This window comes from Hemitrygon akajei, chromosome 20 (assembly GCF_048418815.1).
Source record: "Hemitrygon akajei chromosome 20, sHemAka1.3, whole genome shotgun sequence".
NCBI lineage: Eukaryota > Metazoa > Chordata > Chondrichthyes > Myliobatiformes > Dasyatidae > Hemitrygon > Hemitrygon akajei.
This window is the reverse complement of record NC_133143.1, coordinates 22,363,444-22,382,095: the sequence shown is the minus strand read 5'-3', so window position 1 is coordinate 22,382,095 and position 18,652 is coordinate 22,363,444. Positions and strand designations below refer to the sequence as shown.

The window sequence follows — 18,652 nt, the reverse complement described above, 5'->3', positions numbered from 1 at the left end:
TCCCTTGCCTTACCCTTTCTGAAGTCACAATCAGTTCTTTGGTCTTACTGATGTTGAGTGCAAGGTTGTTGCTATGACAGCACTCAACTAGCAGATCAATCTTGCTCCTGTATGCCCTCTTATCACCATCTGAAATTCTGCCAACAGTAGTCATACCGTCTGCAAATTTATAGATTGCATTTGAGTTGTGCCTAGCCACACAGTCATGGATGTAGAGAGAGAGTAGAGCAGTGGGCTAAGCACACATCTCTGAGGCGTGACTGTGTTGATTATCAGTGAGGTGGAAATGTTACTTCTCATCCATGGAAGACAAAGGAAGTCAAAGACAACATAAAAGCAAAAGCCAGGGCTTATAATATCAAAAAAAATATTTGGAAGATAGAGGGTTTGAAAACCAACAGAAGACAACAAAAAGCAGTAAGAAAGAAATGAAGTATAGACCATAAGAACATGGGAATTCAGCCATTCGGCCCATCAATACTGCGATTTCTTCATGGCTGATTCACTTCTCATTCACTCCTCATACAATAAGCTTTGAAACGTATAAAATTCTAAAGGGATTGGACAGGCTAGATGCAGGAAGATTGTTTCCGATGTTGGGGAGGTCCAGAATGAGGGGGTCACAGTTTAAGGATAAAGGGGAAGCCTTTTAGGACCGAGATGAGGAAAAACTTCTTCACACAGATAGTGGTGAATCTGTGGAATTCTCTGCCACAGGAAACAGTTAAGGCCGGTTCATTGGCTATATTTAAGAGGAAGTTAGATATGGCCCTTGTGGCTAAAGGGATCAGGGGGTATGGAGAGAAAGCAGGTACAGGGTTCTGAGTTGGATGATCAGCCATGATCATACTGAATGGTGATGCAGGCTCAAAGGGCCGAATGACCTACTCCTGCACCTATTTTCTATGTTTCCCTCTCAACCCCATTCTCCTGCCTCCTCCCCAACTAATCAAGAAACGATCAACCTCCGCTTTAAGTACACCCAATGACCTGATCTCCACAGCCACCTGTGGCAACACATTCCACAAATTCACCACCCACTGGCTAAAGAAATTCCTTCTCATCTTCATTCTAAATGGACATCCCTCTATTCTGAGGATGTGTCCTCTGATCCTAGATTCCACCTCTAGGAGAGGAAGCATCCTCTCTACCTCCACTTTATTTAGGCCTTTCAACATTCAATAGATTTCAATGTGATCCTTCCTCATTCTTCTAAATTCTATTGAGTAAAGGTCCAGAGCCATCAATCTCTCCTCATACAATAAGCTTTTCATTCCCAGAGTCATTTGTGTGAACATCCTCTGAAATACCCCAATGTCAACACATCCTACTTAAATAAGAAGCCCAAAACTGCTCACAAAACTCCAAGTGAGGCCTCACCAGTGCCTTAAAAAGCCTTAGCATTACATCCCTTCCTCTTATATTCTAGTCCTCTGGAAATGAATGGTAACATTGCATTTGCCTTCCTCACCACCAACTCAACCTGCAAATTACCCTTTAGTAAATCCTATTTGCTATTGCTTGCATGGTGGGTGGTGGGTAGATGCTTTTGCTGCTTCTTTTGCGTGGGGGGGAGGAGGGCTTTGGGATTCTAATGTTTTCTGTCATTCATTCTTCAGGGTTTTAATCCTGTTTTGCGGATGTTTGCAAAGAGTAAGGATTTCAGGTTGTATACTGTATACATTCTCTGAAATTAAATTGAACCATTGAACTATCCTATACAAGGACACGCAAGTCCCTTTGGACCTCACATTTTCTCCCTGTTTAGAAAATAGTAAATGCTTTTATTTCCTTCTACCAAAGTGCATGACCATATATTTCCCGAAACTGTATTCCATTTGCCACTTCTTTGCCCATTCTCCTGCTCTGTCCAGATTCTTCTGCTGCCTTCCTCAGCACAACCTGACCCTCCAAAGCCTGCAAACATGGCCACAAAGCCATCAATTCCATCACCTAAATCACTGACATACAACGTAACAAGAAGCAGTACCTATACTGACCCCTGTGGAACACCACCAGCAGACATCCCACCGCTCCCAGAAGCTCTGGGAGTCTCCTGCATATTGATAGCAGCTCCCTGATGCCCACAAATTATAAACAATATCCCAGAAATAGATTTTTTTGAGAGGGAGCATACTGATTGGTCTCTCTTCGTGCTAAGTAGACCTATAACTTTTCTCTGTGGGCGGGCTTTACAGTCGACCTCAAAAATAATGACAGTGTTGCTCGCTGCACTGTTTGCAACAGTGACTTTTCTATTGCCCATGGTGGCTTAAATGTAAAAGTCATGTTGAGGTGAGTTTAACAGGTTTCATTTATTCATTAGCGTAGCTAATGTTATTTAAACTAGCTGGCTAGCTGCTAAGGAGCTACTCTATTGATGTCCTATGTGATGAGGGCAAACTCCCTGTAGACTTGCTTAAAGTTGTAATAGAATAAAAAAATGACTCCATGATAATATAAGTACATATTTTAATGTCACATTTTCTGCATATACCCAACTTGGTTTACAGATTAGACAAAATCACTATAAACAAAGTATTACACACACCTTTGGAGGTTCACCAGGGGTGGGGATATGGGTTTGCGGGGGGCGGGGTTTTTTAAAAGCTTCCTAATTCTCTAACTAATTTTTACTCTGTTATATGCCCTCTCTTTTGCTTTGACTTCCCTTGTCAGCCACGGTCACATCATCCTACGCTTAGAATACTTCATCTTTGGGATGTATCTAGCCTGTGCTTCCAAATTGCTCCCAGAAATTCCTGCCACTGCTGCTCCGCTGTTGTCCCTGCTAGGGTTTCCTTCCGATCACAGCTCCTCTCTAGTGCCTCTGTAATACGAAGGTAAGCTAGCCAATAACATAAAAGAGGATACCAAAATTTTTTAGAAGATACATAAAGAGTAAAAGGGAGGTGAAAATTATGTTGGAGAGGTAGTAATGGAGAATGAACTCAAATAGTTTGTGTCAGTCTTCACTATGGAAGGCACCAGCAGTAAGCAAGAAATTGGAGAACATAGTCACTATTTCAAAGGAGAAGGTCTGAAGGTCAACAAGTCACCTGGACCAGATGGAGTACACCCCAGGGTTCTGCAAGAGATAGCTAAGGAGATTGTGGAGGCATTAGTAGTGACTTTTTAAGAATCACCAGGTTCTGGAGGACCGGAAAATTGCAAATGTCACTACACAATTTAAGAAGGAGGGGAAGGAAAAGGCCAGGAAATTTTAGGCCACTTAGCCGGACTTCAGTGATTGGAAAGATGTTGGAGACCATTCTGAGGGATTGTCAGGCCTGCACAGGTAAGCACATCCCAGTCTCCACCCAGCTAACAGGAAATCACCTGCAGCTGATTTAAATCCAGTTCTCATCCAAAGCCCTTGTTCACTCAGATGAACCAGCCAGCCTCAACCAGTTGCTGCTATCCTTCAGTTACTTCTTTGTCTGACCAGGGCCACCACTAACTGGGACAATAAAACCACTACTTGCAATAAATATGAGGTATTCACTGTTGAGCTGGGGCTAGGTTTTCGAACACCAAGGAGGTGGAGGCGAGGCAGCGGAGGGGATACTTCATGTGTGTCAAGGCTCAGTCTTAGTGCTGGATTACACTGTGGCTGCTAGTCCATTACCATCATGGCCTCTCAAAGCACTTGAAGGATGAGCTGTCTACTTGGGAGATGCCCACTGACCTAGCAAACTTCATCACTCTGGCCTTCTGTGTTGACCAGTGTCTTCCGGAACGACCCTGCAGATCTCTAGCCAGCATCCCAGTTTCATTCCCAAAACATTTCAGGCTGCAGGACCCTCATCAGCAATGCCTCCAGAACCCACGCGTGAGTGCCGGTGGAGAAGCAACTTGTGTGTTTGCTGTGGAGCAGCTGATCACCCACGCATCTAATGCACACTGCATCTGGGAAAATGGCACCACCAGGTAGACACAAGTGGCCTACTATCTGGTAAGCTTCCCCTCCCCTCCAACACCCCCCCCCCAGCCCCTCGTTCCAGCACAGACTCTGTCCTCCTCCACACCTCGATAGCTCTACGTGCACAGGAGGCTCTGATGGATTCTGGCGAAGCAGGCAACTTTCTGGAGCAGACTCTGTGAACAGCTTGGACTCCCTACCAGGCCTAACTCTCACCCTTTCTGCATCCCAGCCATTGATGTCTGGGATGGTCAGAGCGTGCACGAGGCCCATGCACTTAATTATCAGACAGTTCTGTGAATCAATCCAATTCCTCCTTATTGACTCACCCACCATGAGTTACCTCTGACCCTCCTCACAACCGTCACTTTTCCTGTTCATCCAGCTCACAGATGAATTGGGCAACCAACTGCCTGCAACCTCAGTGGACCTCACCACATAAAATCCATGGAGACAGAGGAAACCCTCCATCTCACCAAACTCCGACAGGAGTACCATGACTTAGCCATTGCGTTTAGTAAAAGAGAAGTCAGCACCCTGCCACCTTACAGACCACATGACTGCGCAATCGACCTCCTCCCAGGCACCACCTCCCCATGAGGTCGTCTGTTCTCCCCTTCCACCCCCCCCCGAAACACAAGCTATGAATGTCTACTTCACCAAAGCATTACAGTACATTCAACCAGTTCATTCAACCATCCCAGTCTCCAGCTGGTATAGGATTCTCCATCTATAAATGTGCTGACGATACAACCACTGTTGGTAGAATCTCAGGTGGTGACAAGAGGTGTACAGGAGTGAGATATGCCAACTAGTGGAGTGGTGTCACAACAACAACCTGGCACTCAATGTCAGTAAGACGAAAGAGCTGATTGTGGAATTCAGGAAGGGTAAGACGAAGGAACACATACCAATCTTCATAGAGGGATCAGAAGTGGAGAGAGTGAGCAGCTTCAAGTTCGTGGGTGTCAAGATCTCTGAGGATCTAACCTGGTCCCAACATATCGATATACTGTAGTTATAAAGAAAGCAAGACAGTGGCTATACTTTATTAGGAGATTGAAGAGATTTGGCATGTCAACAAATACACTCAAAAACTTCTATAGTTGTTCTGTGGAGAGCATTCTGACAAGCTGCATCACTGTTTGGTATGGAGGGGCTACTGCACAGGGGCAAAAGAAGCTGCTGAAGGTTGTAAATCTAGTCAGTTCCTTCTTGGGCACTAGCCTACAAACTACCCAGGACATCTTTGGGGAGTGGTGTCTCAGAAAGGCAGCATCCATTATTAAGGACCTCCAGCACCCAGGGCATGTCCTTTTCTCACAGTTACCATCAGGTAGGAGATACAGAAGCCTGAAGGCACACACTCAGCGATTCAGGAACAGCTTCTTCCTCTCTGCCATCCAATTCCTAAATGAACATTGAAGCTTTGGACACTACCTCACTTTTTTAATATACAGTATTTCTGTTTTTGCACATTCTTTTAAATCTATTCAATGTACATAATTGATTTACTTGTTTATTTATTATTACATTTTATTTTATTTATTATTTTTTCCTCTCGCTCTGCCATATTATGTATTGCATTGAACTGCTGCTGCTAAGTTAACAAATTTCATGTCACATGCCGGTGATAATAAACCTGATTCTGATTCTGATTCTTTATCAAGGAAAAACAATGTGAGTCTTCTTTGACTACTGTGGGCTCAACAAAATTGCCATTAAGAACCGCTACTGTCCCCCCCCCCCCCCGACAAATTGTGCATTTCAAACATTTCATGGGTTTCATCTTGGACCTATCTGGATTACCTGGGGAGAATGTGTCATTGGGCTTGCACAGGTGGGCACCACCTAGCTAATAGGAATCACCTGCTGCTTATTTCCAATTCATCACTTGTGGCCGATTTAACCCCAGCCCTTGTTCACTCATATGTACAAGCCAGTCTCAAACAGTTGCTCCTAGTCTTTGTGTAAGGGGCAATCTTGTCTGACAAATAACGAGCAAAATAGACAAATGAGAGTCAGTGGATGTGGTGTATCTGGATTTTCAGAAGTCCTTTGACAAGGTACCATGTATAAGGTTACTAAACAAGATAAGAGCTCTTGGTCTTACCAGAAAGTTATTAGTATGGATAGAAGATTGGCTGGCTGACTGTCAAGAGGCAGAGTGGGAATAAAGGGGACCCTCACTGGGTGGTTGCTGGTGACTAGTGGTGTTCTGCAGGAGTCACTGTTAGGACTGCTTCTTTTCATGTTGCATGTCAATGATCTGGATGATGGAGTTGATGGCTTTATGACCAATTTTGCAGATGATACAAAGATAGGTGGAGGGGCAGGTAGGTGTTGAAGGACTAGGACAGATTAGGAGAATGGGTAATGAAGTAGGAGATGTCCGCTACTCTTTCTCCTTGGTTATGCAGGGTTTTTGAAGAAGCAATTAGATTGGGCAATCTGCCACAATCTTTTTATAGAGCTTCCATTTCTTTAATATTGAAGAAAGATAAAGACCCTACTGACTGTGCATCCTATAGACCAATATCTTTATTGAATGTAGATTCCAAGATCTTTTCCAAGTTACTGGCATCCAGGCTGGAGAAGGTATTACCCCAAATTATTTCGGAAGATCAAACTGGTTTTATTAAAAATCGCTATTCTTTTTTCAATGTTAGGAGATTATTGAATATTGTTTATACTCCTTCACATAGCACTTCAGAATGTGTCATTTCATTAGATGCGGAGAAAGCATTTGATAGAGTTGAATGGCCATACTTACTTAATGTGCTTGAGAAGTTTAATTTTAGTCCGACATTCATTTCCTGGATTAAACTGATATATCATACTCCGGTAGTCTCGGTGCTTACTAACAATCAAAGATCTCCCTTTTTTTGTTTATTTCGGGGTACTAGACAAGGCTGTCCTCTTAGTCCATTATTATTTGATACTGCTTTAGAACCCTTGGCAATTGCTATCAGAGAATCAGAGAACATTTTTGGCATTAATCGTGGGACAGATATACATAAGTTATCATTATATGCAGATGATTTATTATTATTTATTTCTGATCCTGAGAAATCCATTCCTGCAGTTTTATCATTGTTGGCTCAATTTAGTGATTTTTCCGGGTATAAATTAAATCTTAATAAGAATGAATTCTTTCCTTTAAATAGACAGGTTCCAATTTATGGAAATTTACCTTTTAAATTAGTTAATGACTCTTTTATTTACTTAGGGATTAAAATCACAAAAAACTATAAAGACTTATTTAAGGTTAATTTTTTACCCTTAATCAATCAGATTAAATGTTTGTTTACTAAGTGGTCACCACTATCATTATCTCTGATAGGTCGGATTAATGCTATTAAGATGGTTATTTTACCCAAGTTTTTATATATATTTCAAGCGGTACCAATTTTTATTCCGAAATCTTTTTTTGCTAATGTTGATTCAAAAATTTCCTCATATATATGGCAGAATAAAAATCCTAGGTTAGGTAAAATATATTTACAGAAGGCAAGGAAGGAAGGTGGATTGGCATTGCCTAATTTTAGATTTTATTATTGGGCAGTTAATATCCGATATTTGATATGTTGGTTAAAGGATTGGGATATATCTTTTAGCCCTCATTGGGTGAACCTGGAAATTAAATCTGTACAAGGATTTGCATTGGGTTCTATTTTAGGGACTTCTCTTCCCTTTGCTCTTTCTAAATTGCCGAAACGAATTGAAAATCCGATAGTTAAACATACTTTACGTATATGGTTTCAATTTCGGAAATTTTTTGGGTTGACTCAGTTTGTTTTAAATATTCCTATTGTATCCAATTGCTTTTTTTATCCTTCTATTATAGACCAAGCTTATTCAGCTTGGAAGACTAAAGGATTACTACATTTTTCTGATTTATTTTTGGATAATTGTTTTATGTCTTTTGAGCAATTATCTAATAAATAGATTATTTATTGCCTAGATTTCATTTTTTAGATATTTACAGATTAGGAATTTCTTAAATACTGTACTTCCTACTTTTCCAAATTTTGTGTCTTCAGGTATTTTGGAGAATTTGTTTGAACTAAATCCTTCTCAGAAAGGGCTAATATCAAAACTTTACAATATAATTATGAAGATACATTCAGAGCCCTTCTATAAGACTAAAAATGATTGGGAAAGAGAACTTAACCTTACTATCCCTATTGAGAATTGGGATAAAATTCTTCAATTAGTTAATACATCATCTATATGTGCTAAACATTCATTAATACAGTTTAAGGTTGTGCATAGGCTCATATGTCCAAGGATAAATTGGCTCATTTTTATTCCTATATAAATCCTATTTGTGACAGATGTCATTCTGAGATAGCGTCTTTAACTCATATGTTCTGGTCATGTCCGTTTTTGAAAAAATATTGGAAAGACATTTTTGATATTATTTCTGCGGTATTGAACATTGATTTACAACCTCATCCTATTACTGCAATTTTTGGTTTACCAATGATGGACTCACTCCATTTATCCTCTTCCGCTTGTCGAATGATTGCATTTCTTACATTAATGGCTAGAAGATCTATTTTGTTGAATTGGAAAGAAATTAATCCTCCTACCATATTTTATTGGTTTTCTCAAACTATGTTATGTCTAAATTTAGAAAAAATTAGAAGTGTTGTATTTGATACTTCTATTAAATTTGAAAAGATATGGAGACCATTTATTCAATATTTTCATATGATGTAATATGACCCTGTTCCAAGCCTATTTGTTTTTCCAGTTTCGATTTTATATATGTTGAGAGGATCGGAGTTGACGACACTGATGATTTTGTATTTTTGTGAGATATTATAAACAGCCCTTTTTTTCCATTTTTTCTTTTTCTCTTTTTTCTTTTTTTGATTTTTTTCCCTTATTAGTTCTTAGATTATTAGATTAGTTTTTTTTGCATAATTTTTTTTCTTTTTCTTTTTTCTGTTTTTAAAAAAATATATATTATGATATACCTAGGTTTGCCTTGTTTATTTGTATATTGTATCGTCCATGATTTGGGAATACTCATTTATACTGTAATCATTGCTTATGTATTCTTTCATGTTCAGTTGAAATGTGTATGTTTGTAATCCCATTATCTATGTATCAATTTTATTTTGTTGATATTAATAATAATAATAAAAAGATTGAAAAAGAAAGAAGTAGGAGATGGGATACAGTGTAGGGATGTGTGTAGTCATACATTTTGGTAGAAGGAATAAAGGTGTAGACTATTGTCTAAATGGAAAGCAAATTCAGAAATTGGGAGCAAAGGGACTCCCTAAATGTGAACTTGCAAGTTGAGCTGGCTGTAAAGAAAGCAAAAGGTTTCATTTTGAGAGAACTAGAATATTTAAAAAAAAAAACAAGGATGTTTTATAAAGCTAAGGCTTTATAAGGCATTGATCAGACTGCACTTTGAATATGGTGAGCAGTTTTGGGCCTCTTCTTTAAGAAAGGGTGCACTGGTGTTGGAGATGGTCCAGAGGAGGTTTTCAAGAATGATCTTGAGAATGAATATGTTAATAAATGAGTGTTGGATAGCTCTGGGCCTGTATTTGCTTGAGTTTTGAAAAATGGGGGGGGGGGGGCATCTTATTGAAACCTAGCCTATGTTGAAAGGCCTAGCTGGAATAAATGTGGGGAGGATGTTTCCTCTAGTTGGAAATCTAGGACCAAAGGGCACAGACTCAATACAAGAATGTTCCTTCAGAATAGATGAGGAATTTCTTTAACCAGTAGGTGGTGATTCTGTGGAATTAATTGCCCCAAATAGCTAAGGAGTGTAATCAATGGGTAAATTTAAAGTGAAGGTTGATAGGTTCTTGATTAGTAAAGGTGGCAGAGTGGACCTGATGGGCTGATGGCCTAATTCTGCTCCTATGTTTTATGATCTCATTCACCAAATTGACCAGTGCCACCGAATCTGAGAAGCTGACTACAAGCCTGAATTTGTCAGTATTTGTAAAGCTTGGTCTTTCTGTGTAGAGTTCTGTGATGTTGGTGCTTCTATTGTACATGCAATAAACTTGTGAATTGCACTCTCAGTACATGTTGAGGGTAGTTGAAACCTGATCTACAGGTTAGATTGAAATATTCAAAGTGAGACACAAGTTATCAATTGCATGACTTGGGGGGGGGGGGGACGACTAGATTTGATTATTGATTGGACATTTAAAATTTGGCATTGTGTGGAAACAATTATCAGGGTAATTTTATTTTATAATAGGTATGTAGGCTCTGAAGGCAAGGTGACAGGTACTTCAGTAAGAATGATGAGGATGATTGAGCATTCTGGTCTGATCGGGTTAGTAAGCTATATTTTTATAATGATTCAGATGTGCCGGTGTTGAAGATGGTCCAGAGGAGGTTCCTGAGAATAATCTTGAAAATGAAAATGTTAATGGATGAGGGTCGTTGGGTGGCTCTGATTAAGTTTATTTAAGGACCCTCAATCCATGAGTTCTAGGTTTGGGAGCACTGAACTCCCTTTGCTTTATTTCATAGTTGAACCTTTTACTACTCAGAACACAATAAATTGGATTAAAGGTGTTGCCCTTATAAAATAGAGACATTAAATACGGGAAGTGCCTGAGCCTAGAATGTAATTGAAATAGTGATGCTTTACCTGCCTGTGCTTCTGAATGGACTGTGGAGTAATACAGTGAATGTTTCTGCGATTGAAGCATTGCTAAAGGAAATAAATCCCTGTTTGAGCACGGAGTAAACGGAAAGGGGCTTGGCAGCAGGATAAAAGCAAAATGAAAAAAAGTACAATAAATGTGCAATTTAGTTGAGCTTTATGGTCCTTGTATTCTGATAAACTTAATGTGTTTTCTTTGCAATAGTTAACAGCTCCTTGAATTTGTAAGTTAGGTGATTAGTGTACATAACCCCTTAAAATCAAGGACATTTGGATACACACCTGTACTTGTGTTTTCACAGATCTTGGTCTGGCTAATGCTGAGTGCACTCTGGAAATCAAGGAGGATTTGCCAAGTCTTTAGAGGTTTCTGTGGATTTTCAAAATGTTTGAACCATATCTGTGTGGGTGTGCAACAGCATCTAGGTTCATTTGGTTATTTACACAAGGTCAATACCAAACAAATTTTAAGTGTTTGATCACTTTGACCACTTTGTTAGCATTTATCAGCCACTTTAGGTTGGATGTACTTTCCAAATGAACCAATTCCTGATCTACATGTTTTAAAATTAAATTTTTTAGATGTTTTTCCTCATTGGGAATAATAAAGGTGCAGTTTTGATTTTTCACTTCCCCTCCTGAACATGGCAACTGATTAAAAATTGTCATCTTTGCATTTGACTGATAAGAATGGTGGGATTATTTCCTACAGAGAAAGTAAACAACAAATGAATGAAATTAAGAAAAAGGCTAAATACGGAATAAAATGAAATAAAAATTGGAAAATTTCCAAAGCTGGCAACATTCCTAAGAGGGATTGTAGCAGTTGTGGATTTATTAAATCCTGGCAATATATAACATTGGAGGCCATGTTCCTACCAGCTGGGGGGAGAAAATCTATTTGGGTTAATCCTGATTCCCAGTTCAGTCTGTAACCCTTTAGGTGACAAAATTTTAAATTGTTAACTGGGTACTTTGTAAATATCATTGAAGTTCCTGCCTCCAATATCTCTTGCAGTGAGATCTAGACACCATCATTCTTTTGGTGAAAAACATTCTTCCAATATCCTTGGTTACCTTGTATCTTGGTTTTTAATTACTTATCTTTCTGTTTTGGGAAATGTAGTATATGCTTTCAATTATCCTGTGGAGGACTCGCATAATTTTATCAATGTCATTTAAATCTCCCCTCAAAAGTGGGCAGGTTGCAACCTTAATAAAATCTCTTAAAACATTTCCCACTTCCCCATATTAAGATTGTTCTTTATAAATTCTTTTTTATAATTTTATTCTTTATTTGTTCACCAATTTCAGCTCAACATTCAACATGATCATTCTTCAGATGTTGGTGGGTAAACTGCCCTCACTGGGACTCAACACCCCTCTCTGTACCTGTATCTTGACTTCTTTACAGAAAGAGCCTGGTCAGTCCACGTTGGCAACAATATCTCGAGATCCATGCTGAGCACTGGTACCCACCCATCCCACGGACTATGCGCTCAGCCCACTGCTGACTAATGACTGCACTGTCAGATCCAGTTCAAACTGCATCATCAAGTTCACTGATACAACAACAGTTGGCCTCATCTGCAACAATGATAAGTCAGCATACAGAAAGGCGGTGGAGAGGCTTATCAAATGGTGTGAGAACAACAACCTGAATCTCAGTGTGGACAAGGCGAGATGTTTGTGGACTTCAGGAAGGCACAGTTCAACCACTCTCCACTGCACATCAATGGCTCTGCCATGGAGAGCGAGGAGCACAAAGTTCCTGGGTCTGCGCATAATGGACAATCTAACCTGGGCCCATGATACTCATTAGTCAAAAAGGCAGAACAGTGTCTACACTTTCTCAGGAGATTGAGGCATGCAAGGCTCCCCATCCCCATTTTAAATCTTCCTGCAGAAGCACCATTGTGAATATCCTGTCTGGCTGCATCGCTGTGTGAGTAGAAGCTACGAGGCATTGGATCGCAAAATCGTACCAAGGACAGTAAAAACTGCCGGGTGGATCAGTGAGGTATCCATTCCCTTACTTCCCCGCCCCCAGTTGTGACGTTTACCAGCAGCAATATAGACGAAGGGTCCAAAGCAGTTTTGAGGATCCCTACCACGCATCCCACAATCTCCTTGACCCCCTGTCAGGAAGGAGGTAGAGGAGATCAGGACTAGGACTGCCAGATTGGGTAACAGCTAGTAAAAATACACTGCCACCACGGAGGTCTCATCACTGGGACAGCAAGCTGTTTACTTGTACTGCACACTTAATAAGCATTTTGAAATGTATTTTATTAACTTGTGGTAATTTTTTTTAGGTGTTGGGACATATGTATTATGAGTGCACTGTGGTCTAGAGGAATGTTTCATTTGGTTGTACTGTATATATGCAGTCAGAAGACAGTTGTTCTTCATGTGATCAGAACAACACAGATGTCTAGCTATGTCCTGATTTGTGTTCCAGTGTGAACTCCCTGCTTTTATACTCTATGTATTGGCTGTTGCATGTAAATGTCCCACTTGCCACCTTAATCCTTTTCACACGACCTCCAGGAACGTATATGGTCATAACATTTAGCAGGATTAAGGCCATGTAACCCCTCTAGCTGCTCTGCCATTCAATGACTAATCTGATTTTGGCTTCAGCTCTCTTTTTTTAACCCTTTCCCCATAATCTGTTGAATCTCATATAAATAAAAAAAATAATCAGCCCCAAAGCACTCTTTCAGGCAGATAAAGCCAAAGATTAGAAATCAAATAGCAATTTGTCTCCCTCTTACTGGAGAGACAAGAGACTGCAGGTGCTGGAAGTCCACAGCCATAAAAAGAGCTGGAGGATTAAGTGAGTCGGGTATCCTTTTATGAAAGGAAATGGACAGTTGATGTTTCAGGTCAAGACCCTTCACCTAGTCCAGTTTAGCTGAGCTCTTCCAGCTCCTTTTCGTGCATCTCCTTTGTTATCTTGTTGTGAAACATTGCCTTCTAGTTGATTTTCCCCTACAAAGTGAAACATTCTCTTAGCATCTAACATCTAAAATATACTCTAAGGTCCATTGGATATTCTCTTGTTTTTCTTTATCCATCTGCAGAATAAATTCTATATCACTTTCACTTAACCAATCTAATGCTATCTTTGCTTTATTCATTTACAGGCGGAGGTTGTCACTGGAAGACTAAACTTTATCGGACATTAGTTACTTTTCTCAAGATATTAAGACACTCCCTTAAACTGTTAAAGTCCTCTCAATATATGTTTATTCCCACAGTTTTTCTTAAGGTAATCCTACAGCAAGCAGCTTGTACCTTTCTTCCTTGGTGTCCAGCACAATTTCATATAATCTTTGAGCTTCTTGGAGCTGGCTTTTCACATTCTTCAGCAGTGGACAAGGTAAAGTGGATTGTTGAAAGCAATGTCAAAGCGGGTGTTAACTTGTTGGTTATCACCTCTTTGATCCAGTGAGCCTTGTATGTATGGTTATTTATTCTTTGCAAGGCTCATCAAATGAGTGCTGTACACCATTTTGTGTCACTCCACATGACTGAAGGCACAGCAGGAGCACAGAAGTGCTGCCCTCTGATTTTAGAACATCAATGACTGCTACATCTATCTTTTTATATGTATTTGTGACTATAAATTGATTAACTTTTCCTTGTCTTATTTAAGAAATATCAAGTGTTCAGGAAATTGTTTTAGCAATACACATTTCAGCATCTGCAGATTTTCTCTTGTTTAGGAAATTTTATTTGTAAAGATGTTTACAATTTTTAAATTTCAAAAACAGGCTTTATGTATACCAAGAAGAAATGAAAACATTTTTCTATGCTTGGTGCCATTTAGTCAATAAATTTAGTAAAGTTAATGTTTTTTTTTTCTAAAACAAACCATAGCACCATTGCCACTCATGGCTCCCTGGGATTATATACCCTTTCAATGTATGAGGGACTTCCCCATAATCTCTAGGCAAACCCACAATCTGCAAAAAGGTGGATGAACATTGCCTCCCTTAAGTTTTGAAGCCCCAAAATGGGGCCAGTTTTGGTAGTCTTTCAGTTGGTGACTTCTGGGTAACCTGCATCACCTTTAGGGAACCCAAGTAAATTTATTGACTAACTGGCACCAAGCATAGAAAACATGTTTTCATTTCTTCTTGGTATACATAAAGTCTGTTTTTGAAATTTAAAAATCCTTCCCTAGCCATTGAGCAACTTGGTTTCTTCTGCAAAGCTGATGCAAGTGTCAGTTAAGTTGGTATGCTTACTTTCTTTCAATTTGTTTTTCTAATTAGACCATAAGACATAGAAACAGAATTAGGCCATTCAGCCTATTATGTCTGCTCTGCCATTTCATCATGGCTGATCCACTTCCCTCTCAACCCCATTCTCCTGCCTTCTCCCCATAACCTATCAACCTCTGCCTTAAATGCACATAGTGACTTGGCCTCCACAGGTGCCTGTGGCAACAAATTCTACAATTCACCACCCTCTGGCTTAAGAATTTCATCTGTTCTAAATGGACATACTTCTATTTTGATGCTGTACCCTCTGGTCCAAGACTCCCCCACCAAAGGAAACATCCTCTTCACATCCAATCCATCTAGGTTTTTCAACATTTGATAGATTTTGATAAGATCCCTCATTCTTCTAAATTACAGTGAGTACAGGCCCAGAGCCCTCAATTGTTGCTCATATGATAACCCTTTCATTCTCAGAATTCTCATGAACCTCCTCTGAACCCCCTAATATTAGTACATCCTTTCTCAAATAAGAGCCCCCAAACTGCTCAATATTCAAAGTGCAGTACCACAGGTGCCTTATACAGCCTCAGAAATGAATGCTAACATTGCCTTGCTCACCTCTGATTCAACATGAAAATTAACCCTTGGGGAATCCTGCACAAGGCCTCTTTGCCCATTCTCTTAATCTAAGTCATTCCAAAATTTCTCTGTTTCCTCAGCACTACCTGCTCTCTACCCATCTTTCTATCATCTGCAGACATGGTCACAAAGCCAAGTTCATCCAAATCATTGATCTACAACGTAAAAAGCAGTCCCACCACAGACCCCAACTAAACGACTCCAGTTACCGGCAGCCAATCCAAAAAAGGATCTCTTTATTCCCACTCCTGACAATCAGTCTATGCTCTCTCTATGTTAGTATCTTTCCTGTAATACCCTGGGCTCTTATTCTGTTTGCATTTTCATGTGTGGCACCTTCCCAAAGGCCTTCTGAAAATCCAACTACACAACATCCACCGATTCTCCTTTGTCTACCCTGCTTGTTATTTCCTAAAAGAATTTCAACAGATTTATCAGGCAAGATTTTCTCTTAAGGAAACCAACGTTTACTTTGGACTATTTTGTCATGTGCCTCCAAGTACCCGAAAACCATATCTTTAACAATCGACTCCAATATCTTCCCAAACAGGTCAGGCTAAGTGGTCTAATTTCCTTTCTTCTTATTCCGTCCCTTCTTGAAGAGTGGTTTGACATTTGCAATTTCCAAGTCCTCCTGAATCATGCCAGACTTACTGATTCTTAAAAGATCATTGCTAATGTTTCTGCAGTCTCTTTAGCTACCTCTTTTAGAACCCTGGGGTGTAGTCCATCTGGTCCAGGTGACTTGCCTACCTTCAGACCTTTCAGTTTCCAAGCACCATTTCCCTAGTCATAGCAACTGCACTCACATCTGTCCCTTAACACACTCAAACTTCTGGCATACTGCTAGTGTCTTCCACAGTGAATTCTGGTGCAAAATACTTATTCAGTTCATCCACCATTTCCTTGTCCCCCATTGCATTCTCTCCTTATATTTCTTGTATTCCTTTTTAAATATTTTATTCTGGTATTGGTAGTTCAAGGTCCCCTTAGGGACATACTATAACTGTTAAAAGATGGCTCAACTGTTTGGATGTGGCCTTTTTCCTGGGTCAGATGGACTATTCTCATTTTAAATTGAAGCATGAAGAAAGAGAAATTACTGGGAACATTCCAGTAGGCAGCATTTGCGGAGAGAAAAACAGAGGCCAGAGCATCCTTGACACTTGTCAAGAGTTTTTAGCGTATTTGTTTTTATTTCAGATTTGTTTTTTATTGTCATAATCAAGTGGAAATTTGTTGTCTTTCATTCCACTAAGAAAATCTATTTCTAATGTCACACTTGTTCTTGGCTAACATAGTATGAATCAGGAACAGAAGTAGACACCACACACTATATAATTTTGGATTAGTGGTAAGGAGTAACTGCTTCAGAATAAAGGTTTACCTTACCAAGATTCCACACTCTGAAGGGAACACCTTTGTTTCTTTATTCTCCCCCTTCAACAGGTATTGGATTAGCAGTATCATTGTAATCTTGACCTGAGAATCACAAATCTACAATACATTACAGGTCCTTTGGCCCACAATGTTCTGCCAACCACATAAACCTGCTCTAGAAACTGCCTTGAATTTCTCTACCACACAGCCCTCTTTTTTTTCCAAGCTCAATGCACCTATCTAAGAGTCTCTTAAAGACCCTAATGTATCTGCCTCTAACACCATTGCTAGCAGTGCATTCCACGCACCCACCACTCTGGGGAAAAACTTAACTCTGACATCCCCCTTGTACCTAATTCCAAGCACCTTAAAACTATGCCCCCTCGTGTTAGCCATCTGCCACTTCAGCAGAAGAATCAAATGTGAAATCTTTAATTCCATCATAATTATCAGCAAGTTCTACCATTTAATAACAGCATGATTGGTCCCACTTATCTCAGCTCTGTACAGCTGTATGTATGCTTTCACATCACTTATGAAGTATCTATCTCTGCCTTAAAATGTTAAAAAGATGTTGCTTACACCAGTCATCAAGGAAGAGTTCTACATTTTTACAAGCATCAGAAGAATGATTTGTTAAAATCTTTTCAGAGCATTGAAAAGTCGATCCTATTTTTTTGAAACTTAAAAATATGCACAAGCATTCTAATACAATCAGGGCATCTTTATTTACATTCATTGTGTCGTGAAGTTAATACATTCAATTTTTGAAGCACCATTTCCACTCATGACCTCTGCATTATACACCCATCAAGAATGAGGGGTAACTTCAGAAGTTTATAAAATCAGAAGGGATATGTACAATGTAGATGGTCATTATCTCTTTCCCAGGGTCAGGGAGTTCAAGTCTAAGGGGTACAGATACAGGACAAGAGGGGGAGATTTAATTGACCTGAGAGGTAGGGAGTTGCTGAGTGAAGCTGCTAGAGGAAGTAGTTGTGAGTGCAACATTTAAGAAACATTTTGATGGGTGCGTGGTGGGAAGGGGCTTGGAGGGTTATGGGCTCAATGCAAGCAACTGGGACTCGCTGTGATCAGCATGGACTATAAACGAAGGCCATAAGACAGTAAGAAAATTAGGCTATTTAGCCCATTGAGTCTACTCTGCTATTCCATTGTGACTGATTTATTATCCTTCTCTATTCCATTCTCCTGCCTTCTCTCTCTAACCTTTGATGCCCTGACTAATCAATAACCTATCATCCTCCATTTTAAATATACCCAATGATTGGGTTCCACAGCTGCCTGTGGCATTAAATTCCACAGATTCACAACAATCTGGCTCAAGAAATTCCTTCTCTCTGTTCTAAAGGGATGTTTCTCTATTCTGAGGCTGTGCCCTCTGGTCCTAGTCTCCAACAAAATAGGAAACATCTTCACATCCACTCTATCTAGGCCTTTTGATATTTGATTGCGGTTTCAATGACATTCTCCCCCCCCCCCCCCCCCATCCCCATTCTTCTAAACTGCAATGAGTACGTACCGGCTCAGCCTTCAAATGTTCCTCATGTTAACCCTTTCATGCCTGAAATTATCATTCTCTTCTGGACTATCTCCAGTGCCAGCACATCTTTTCTGAGGTAAGGGATCCAAAATTTCTCTCAGTACTCCGAGTGTGGTCTTATCAATGCCTTATAAAGCCTCAGCGTCACATCCTTGTTTTTATATTCTGGTCCTCTTATAAGAATATTAACATTGCACTGGCCTTCCTTACAACTGACTCAACCTGCATGTTAACATTGAGGGACTCACGTACAAGGACTC

At 39.8% G+C, this 18,652-nt stretch overlaps 1 protein-coding gene across 3 annotated transcripts in view; it reads left to right on the top strand.

Annotated features, from left to right (window-relative positions):
- Window positions 1-14,274, top strand: part of LOC140713639 (E3 ubiquitin-protein ligase NHLRC1-like) — a 61,971-nt gene extending 47,697 nt beyond the window's left edge. For 2 of the 3 annotated variants that reach the window (XR_012095689.1, XR_012095682.1), the window contains 2 exons: window positions 10,880-10,943; window positions 11,892-14,274. The gene's annotated coding sequence lies outside the window, so the exon portion shown is untranslated. The remainder of the gene's footprint in view (window positions 1-10,879; window positions 10,944-11,891) is intronic. The other variant, XR_012095683.1, reaches the window with a different exon arrangement.
- Window positions 14,275-18,652: the final 4,378 nt, after the last annotated feature.